A 9,426-nucleotide genomic window follows, 5' to 3' on the forward strand; every position below is an offset into this window, starting at 1 on the left:
TTTTCACTGAGAGGATGGGAGGTAGCCACTGACAACGGTGAAACCCTTGCATACAGCTTGCCATGGAAGGAGACTTGCGTGTTTGAAGAAGAAGACAGTAGGAAAGCAGAGATTCAGAAGATGGAGCATCTCCAAAACCTCAACCTATTCTCCATTACTGCAAAACAAGTAATCATTTCATGTTCTTTAGCTTTTCACAATCAATCCTGATAGTTTCTGATATCCTGACTAAGATTTACAAGATAACCATAGCTTGCTTCAAGCCGACAATCTCCGTGGGATCGACCCTTGCTCACGCAAGGTATTACTTGGACGACCCAGTGCACTTGCTGGTTAGTTGTGCGGGATTGCAAAAGTGTGATTGCAATTTCGTGCACCAATCCCAAACCTTACTTTTACACCCGTTTTTGTCTTGATCTACATTTTTCCAGCTGGGTGGTGAGAAATCTGAATTCTCACTGAAGCGACCAAATAGCTTCCGAGACCCATTCAATCGAACTTGATACCAATCCTTGCGCTTCAGATTGAAGCGTGGACTCTCATTGGATCTTGCATACCAGCTCTGAGTACGAACCATTTTCTTCTTACCCTTAAAGCCGCAGAGAGCTCTAAGATGGCCATCTGTTTCAAGTAAACCATATTCAAGTGGAAAAGTAAAGATAAATGTTAAGGATTTTACCCACTTGAAGTTGGAATTGGGTGGTAGTGGCCTTGGAATATGTGTTTTTTCAGTGGTTCTGCAAGCTCTGCTCCCTTGTATTCCTCTGTGAGTTCCTCCACTTCTTTGCAAACTTCTTCAATTGCAACTGTGTCTGGATCAGAGTCGTCGATTTCTTCCTCAACACTCAAGTCATAAGTTGGAGGTTGAGAAAAGTCTACCTCAGCATCGTCTTCGTATTCACTTGGGGAAGGTTCTTCTGTCTCAAAGAAGTCACTTGCGAATGCAAGTTCATTACCAGGAGAACTTGACTCGTGATCATCATTATCAAGGAAACTCGCGTCTTGGGTTGTTCTGTCCAGTTCTTCATAAGATACCTGCTTTGGGGGTTGTGCACTGTCCTCCTTAGCATTAATTATAATTTCCTTGACGGAATTTTCCACAATTCTGGATTTCCATGGAGGTTAAGCATCTCCTAAGTCTTCAACCAATTCTTCTTCTTCTTGGATAATTTGGCTTCCTCCAATTGTTCCAGTACACAGTCATGCTCCTTACTGTCCACCGGAGTTTCTAGTATCTCCTTCATGCTACGTTCATTGTTAGATTGCCCATATGAAGCCATGGGTGTTCCTTGAGTATCAGAACGTCAGGAAGGTAATCAATTGATTGCATGATCCAGTTGACGAAGGGTTGCATGAAGTCTTTCCACTATTTCCTTGAAATGCTTCCTTGATTCTTGAGTTGATGGATATGGACATGGTGCATAGGGAAGTAGTGGTTCTTGGGAGTAATTGGATTGGAATTAGGAGGGAGAAGGGTTAGGGTCATACAGGAGTGAATGGTGATAGGGGGCTTGTGAGTGTGGTGGTTCAAAGGTATGTTGGGGAGGTAGTTCATAAGCATATGGTGAGGCTTGTTGGTAACTACAAGTGGGTCCACCATATTCATCATCTTGGTACGCTCCCTGGAATGGCTCTTGACCATAGTAATTTGGTGGAGGTTGGTTGTCACGAGAGGGTCCACCATAACTATTGTCTTGACATGCATTGTAGAATGGTCGTGGTCCATGGTATCTTGGAGGGTGTTGTTGCCTAAAGGGTTGATCAGATCCTCGTGGCTCCTTCCATCTCTGATTGTTTTGACCTTGATGCATGTTCTTGTTATAGCTTTCATTCCTTTTAACAGCATTAGAACCAAACTGAAAGCGATGGGGTGAGAACTCATAGTAACTAATAAAAATTAAAAGCAAAAATAAAAACAAAAACAAATAAACAACAAAAAAAATATTTACAATAACCAATAATAAGGCACACGTTTGCAATTTCCCGGCAACGGTGCCATTTTGACGATCTGATTTCTATCAGTAAAGAAATTTAAAAATATAATCGCATTGTAAGTATAGTTCCTAAACCAACAGAGAATCCTTTCGTACAAAATTTTTGTTTGTCACTTAAGCAAACCCAATAAAAATAAATAACCGAAGTATTCAAACCTCGGGTCGTCTTCTCAACGAATTGTAGGGAAGTATGATTTATTATTGATTATGGAAAAGTATCTTTTTGGGGTTTTTAAATAGGTTGAACAAGAAAAGTAAATTGCAAGAAATTAATTAATAACTAATAAAGCTCTTGACACGGTATAAGAACTGGAAGTCCTATCCTAGTTATCCTTATCAATTGTGATGAGAATTGGATTTTGCTCCCACTTGGTTAACCTCTAACTATGAAGGTATGTTAAGTGGATAAATCAATTTGATTCCTCAAGTCCTAGTCAATTCCTAAGAAAAGACTAGAGTTAGGAGAATTCAAATCCATCAGCAAAGAATTCCAATTTTCAATCATCAGCTGAGTTTGATAACTTAAGTGTCACCAAATACTCAACCAAAGCTAAGAGTGTAAAAAGCTAAATTAAAATCATAAATATGAAATACCTCAAATTGTATTAAATAGGAAATCAATCTAAACATAAAGAGTTCATAAACCAAATTGAGAAAATAAATAAAAGGAACATTGAACCTGTAATTTGAAAAGAAGTAACCTAAACATAATAGAAATCCTAAATGCTAATCCTAAGAGAGAGGAGAGAACCTCTCTCTCTAAAACTACATCTAAAAACCTAGAATTATGAATGACGAATGTTGTGTATGAATTTTTAAATGAATGGATGGATTCCCTACTTTATAGCCTCTAATTTGTGTTTTCTGGGCTTGGTTCTGGACTGAAAAGGGTCCAGAAATCACTGGGGCCGACTTCTACAATTTTCTGCACGTGGGATCCGTCACGCGTTCGCGTGGGTCACGCGTCCGCGTCATCTGGAGTTTTTCTCTTCCACGCTTCCGCGTAAGTCACGCGTCCGTGTCAGTTGTGTTTCATGCTAGTCACGCATCCGCGTCGTTCACGCGTTCGCGTCGATGCCATTTTGCGCAAGGCACGCGGTCGCGTCGTCCATGCATTCGCGTCGCTGCCGATTCTTCCAAAACTCCATTTTGTGCGTTTCTTTTCTGTCCTCTAAGTCATTCCTACCCTATGAAACCTGAAAATACTTAACACACAAATCACGGCATCGAATGGTAATAAAGGATAATTAAATTTAATATTTTTAAAGCAAAGAAAACATGTTTTCTCATATATCATAAAATAAGGAAGGAATAATAAAACCATGCTGTTTACATGAATAAGTGGGTGAAGATTTGATAAAAACACTCAATTTAAGCACAAGATGAATCATAAAATAGGGGTTTATCAGTTTCATTAATGGAAGAGGATCAGTTTGATGGCAAGACCAGCCTTTTGATAAAATACATCAAGTTGAAGTAACACACAATGTAAAAGATGGTGAAAAGTTTATATTTAAAACAAGTAATTCAACCTCATTAAATATCATAAACTTAGTTCAAAAAGTTGAATTCAACAAAATTCAATACCAACAGATATTTAAAATCAAGAAGCCATCCATAGAAGTTACTACTACTACTACTACTACTACTACTACTACTACTACTACTACTACTACTACTACTACTACTACTACTACTACTACTACTACTACTACTACTACTACTACTACTACTACTACTACTACTACTACTACTACTACTACTACTACTACTACTACTACTACTACTACTACTACTACTACTACTACTAGTTTAGAAGGTGGTTCGAGGGTTACATAAAATTGGATTGCTTACTGGGCCAAGACGTGAGGTCCAGGCTCCTTGTATGGCAACCTCTAACTTCCTTTAACGTCGAGGTGCCGTCGTCCGAGTTCGTCATGAGGAGGTAGGAGGTGATACCTGCAAGAAACTACGATACCTAAGTTAGTAACGGTTTAAGCAGGTTTTTTAGTAGATTGGATCTGAAATATACCTGAGAGTGTTAGTGTATTTATAGAAGAATGAGTAACCACCTTTGAAAGTAGTTCCACCTTTATTGGCGGATAATTGTTCCCTTTTTCTAAGAAAGTTGATGATATTTCCCTTCGAGAAAAGTGGGAGATATCTTAGGGGTTAGTTATTTGTTTAGATAAGTAGGGCTAGCCTACCTTCATCACGCCCGACCTCTATGAGGTCGGGTAGGAGTAGATGGGGCTGCCTTTTGGGTGGAATTTTTTGTTCTTTTTGGGCTATGTTTTTAGGCCAGGATATGAATAGTTCTCCTGCTTGAGTACGAGTACTTATGAAGTCGGGCTCAAGCATTAATGGGGTTGTCCCGTTACATCGAGTATATCGGCCTTTTGAGACAAGTCGGACGCTCAACGTGTTCTTTGAAATGTCACGTCTTTTCGTAATGTCATGTACATTCTTTCTTTAGTTATATTGGTAACTGTGCACGCCTTTAATAAGGAGTGTAAAATAACACTTTTGCCCCTAGTGTCTTATAAATACTTCATTTTTCTTCTTTCTTCCCTTTTTCGTTCTTTGAAATGTTTGCACCCACTTTTTCCTCAATCTCTTCAATTTCTCTTCGTGCCTTTATCCAAGATTTCTTCATCTTGAAGTTTAGAGGATTTCATTCACACTTTTGGAGAGGATCATCCGTGTTTTGCAGTTTTTGAAGTGTCCTTTGTTTTGCGCTCCTTCAAGGTTGGTTCTTTGTTCCCTTTTTTGTTTGTTTTTGAATTTCATTGCTTTGTTTCAGGGTTCTGGTAGTGTCCTCTTTTATCGAAGCTTCTGTGTTTATTTTGAATGGTTGTTAGTTTTGAAATATTGCTACTTTTTCTTGGTCTCTATCGTCGCTGTTGAACCAAGAAGGGTTTTCTTGTTGTGTTGCCCCCAAATGGTGCCACTTTACGAGTTTGAAGATGGTGCCATTTTTGTATCTGGCAATGTGGTGGTAGTGTGTGTCTGAAGAAACCTTAAAAATTGTGAGTGTTGATGTTTGTTGAAACCCACCTGACTTATTATGCTTTTACTTCCCGTTGTGACAATTTCTTTATATGTTGCATTGTAGGTGTAGTTTTTGATGTCTCGTTGAGTAGTTCACAGCATGTCTCCTAAGGTTCCGTCCAACTTGACTTGGGTAGATTTATCTGTCCTTACTCCTGTCTTCGTTATTGATAATGAATATGCCGAATCTTTTCGTAGACATCATAGGTTATGCCTGAGTCGAGAAAATGAGAGAAATTATGAAATTGTGGTTGCTGATCCTGAGGAGAGGGTCTACTTTTTCCGACTTGATAGGTCGGAGTGTCACTTTATATACGTCTATAATTGCTTTTTCACGTAATTAGAAGTTTGCTTTCCTTTCGCTGTTTTTTAGTGTGAGGTTCTAAAATTTTTCAATGTTGCCCCTATCTAACTACATCCCAATTCTTGGGGTTTTTTAAAAATATATCAACTTCTTTGTTGGGAACTAGATGTCCGACCTTCACTTAAAGTATTTTCTTACCTTTTCGTCCTCACCAAACCTTTTAGTACCAAAAAATAAGGATGGATTTATTTCCATGCTATTCAAGGTAGGAAAGTTTTCACTATCTTTGATGAGTTCTTCCACGACTTTAAAAACTATTTCTTTAAGATCCAGGATGTAGAGGGTATCCGACCTTTTTTCTTGAGTGATGAGGATGAGCCCATTTTTTCTTTGTATTAGAAGAAAATCATGTAATAGTCAAGTATAAGTTGGATGATCTAAACGAGGTTAAAGGGGGGTGTGGTCGAGGTGTTCTAGGAGCACTAGGTCCAAGCTCCTTATCTGGATACCAAAAGATATTTAGAAAATTTAAGCCAGCTTTAGTCTGAGCTGGTAGTTTTTCTGTTCCTTTTATAGATCTGGCTTTGTGAAAATTGTATTGGTGATTAACATACCCCAACTTTGGTGTTGCAAACAGAATGGCTCCTAAGTCGGCTGCTATAAAGATGCTTTGGACGACTAGGAAGAACGTTGTTGCATAAAGTATATAACAAAAAAAAGTTGGTGGAGCTGCCAACCTCTCTTCGTCCTCAAAGTCGGACTTGGGTGCCTTGGCCTCTTTAAAGATTACTTCTGACCCAGCTCCTCAACCAACTCCTCCTCCTTCTAGCTCGACAAGCCAACAGCCCATCCTCTGCCTTTTATTACCGAACCAAATCCCAAAAATGCAAGACTTCGGATTTCGGGAGAATATATGAATAGGGTTTTGAGACCCTTGCTTGGAGTGAAAAGCACATCCTTCCACACAACTCTATCAGCATGGATGATGTTGCCATTAAAAGCATGGTTTATGAACTACTTACATAATTTTTTGCATCAATTTGTGCCTCGTCGCTTCATCTTGCCGACCATATAGGTCGGGCAATAATTTTTGCAGTTTTTTTAGCTTAAATCAATGCGTTTAAAATGGAAAAACTAGTAGATAAGTACTTTATTATTAATAAGAAAAATGGTGTACATAAATTTGTTTGCTACTAAGGTTTTTTCTTATGATCCTTAGCCCTTGCTATGATGCTCGTTAAAATCTCCTTCAGGAAAAAACCATGAAGTAAGGAAAAAGAGTACACCAAAAAGCAAGACATGCTTCTCTAGCCGTAATACCTTTTCAAGTTACATGGACACTTTATAGTAAAATTTTTCTAAGACTTTGACAACCTTCTAGGGTCCCTTCCAGTGTGTAGCCAGCTTTTTCTCACCCAACTTCTGAACTCGATGTCATTTCGGATCAGTATGAGGTCGTTCGTGGTGAATTTTCTTCTGATGAATTTCTGGTTGTATCGTAAGGCCATCCTCTGAGCTTATTCTCAAACTTCTAGGAGGAGGTCGAGTTCTTTCTTTTGTGCTTAGACATTGATCACTTAATTATAAAATCCAACTCTTAGAGATTCCTCAGCAATCTCTATAAGAATCATGACCTCTATATCATAAGCAAGTTAGAAAGATGATTCCCCTATTCTTGAGTGGGAAATTATCCGATATGCCCACAATACTTGAGGGAGCTCTTCTGTCCATGCTCCCTTTGCCTCTTGTAGTCGGTGTTTTAACCCGATCAATATGACTTTGTTTGCAGCTTCAGCTTGTCCGTTGGCTTGAGGGTGTTCCTCTAATGTGAATTATGCTTAATCTTAAGGCTGGCCACTAAGTTCCTAAAAGTCGAGTTGGTAAACTAAGTTCCATTGTCCATGGTGATAGAGTGTGAAATTCCAAATCAGGTGACAATATTCTTATAGAGAAATTGTTGACTTCTTTCAGTTGTGATTGTTGCCAAAGGTTATGCCTTATTCCACTTAGTAAAATAATTAATACCCGCTATGAGGTACTTTACTTTGTCCGGGAGCTTGTGAAAATGGACTGAGGAGGTCAAGGCCCCATTTTTCAAATGGCCAAGGTGAAGTGACATTGATAAGCTCCTCTGGAGATGCTACATGGAAGTTGGCATGCTTTTGACAAGGTAGGCATCTTTTAACAAATTCGACTGCCTCTCTTTGCAAGGTCGGCCAAAAGAAGCCGGCTCGGATCACTTTCTTGACTAGTGATCGTGCTTCTAAGTGATTTTCACATATCTCATTATGAACTTCTTCCAGGACCTCCTTAGTCTTGGAGGTCGGGATACACTTTAATAGAGATGTGGATACTCCTCTTTTGTAAAGAATGTTGTGGATCAACGTATAATTTGTGCTTCGCTTATAAACCTTCTTGTCTCTTTTTCATTTTCTGGGGTAATATCAAATTTAAGATATTCAATCATGGGAGTCATCCACCCCAGGCTTTGGTTGGATATGGTCATTGTGTCCGACTTGTCTTCTTCCTTCGATACTGATGGTGCATATGAGTTTCCCGGATTAGGCTTCTATTTTTGCCCCCTGGTTTGGTGCTGGCTAACTTAGAGAAGCCATCTGCTTGGGCATTGGATTTCTGATCTATATGTTGGACCTCTCTTTCCGAGAATTGTGCTAATTGTTCTCGTGCTTCTTCTAGGTACTTCTTCATGTTGGAATCTTTAGCTTGATAAGTGCTGTTAACTTGGGAGGTGATCACTTGAGAGTCACTAAACACTATCAATCTTTCTGTCCCCAATTCTTTAGCCAGCTTCAAGCCAGCAAACAAGGCGTCATATTCTGCTTGATTATTAAAAGTGAAAAACTCGAACTTTAGTGATAGTTCAATCCGAGTTCCTTCTTCATTTTCTAGGATAACTCCTTCCCCACATTCGGCTTTGTTGGATGATCCATCTACATACAGATTCCAAATTGACGAGTTTTCCTGGGCTTTAATGTATTATGCCATGAAGTTGGAAAAATATTGGGGTTTGATGGCTGTTCGAGTTTCATATCTTAAGTCAAACTCGGATAGCTCTACAGCCCATTGTAGCATCCTTGCTGCAATATCCGTCTTTTGTAGAATATGCTTTACCGGTTGATTAATTTAGACCGTAATAGTGTGGACTTGAAAGTAAGGTCGGAGCCTTCTAGAAGTGATAATAAGGGCACATGCGAACTTTTCTATCTTTTAATAGTTTAGTTCTACCACTTGTAAGGCTTTTCTTACAAAGTAGATAGGTTGTTGTCCGTGTTCATCTTCTCAGACCAAGGCTGAGGCTATAGCACAACTTGCTACTATTAGGTAGAGAACGAGCTCATCTCCTGGGATAGGTTGGGTGAGGATTAGGGTTGGCTTAGGAATATTTTAAAATTTTGGAAGGCTTGTTCACTGATACGTAAAAATTTGAGTTTACGTACAACCGGCAAGTATACCGGGTCGTATCAAGTAATAAAACTCACAAAGAGTGAGGTCGATCCACGGAGATTGGTAGATTAAGCAACTTTAGTTAAATGGTAGATTTAGTCAAGCAAACATAGTTTTGATTTCATGAGCATTTTGATTTTTTGAACATAATAATAATTGCAAGAATTTAAATGGCAAAGAATGTAAAGGACTAGAAGAGAGAAATAAAATGAAAGTAAATAACGGAAACTTAAATTGCAAGAAACTTAAATGACATAAAAAGTAAATTGCAAGAAAATAAAGAGCTGAATTCTAAAGAGCAAAAGAGTGAATAGCAAGAAATAAAGAAACAGAATGTAAATAACAAGAATAATAAATTGCAATAGTGTAAGAGGGAATTGGGCAATGGGTATTCAAGCACTAAAAGCAAAAGAAATGAGAATTAATGATAGAGAGAATCATTAGGGATCAGAGATGCTAGTTTTCATGAATTGATGTTAGTCAAATCCTTCTCAATCATGGGTATAGATCCATGGCAAATGGGTGATTGAATCCCAATCTCTTGGTGATTCAATCTCTCTCAACATAACCAATTGCCACTCTCGTGATCTAATTGTTCATGAGAAGAGATGA

This window comes from Arachis duranensis, chromosome 2 (assembly GCF_000817695.3).
Source record: "Arachis duranensis cultivar V14167 chromosome 2, aradu.V14167.gnm2.J7QH, whole genome shotgun sequence".
Lineage (NCBI taxonomy): Eukaryota > Viridiplantae > Streptophyta > Magnoliopsida > Fabales > Fabaceae > Arachis > Arachis duranensis.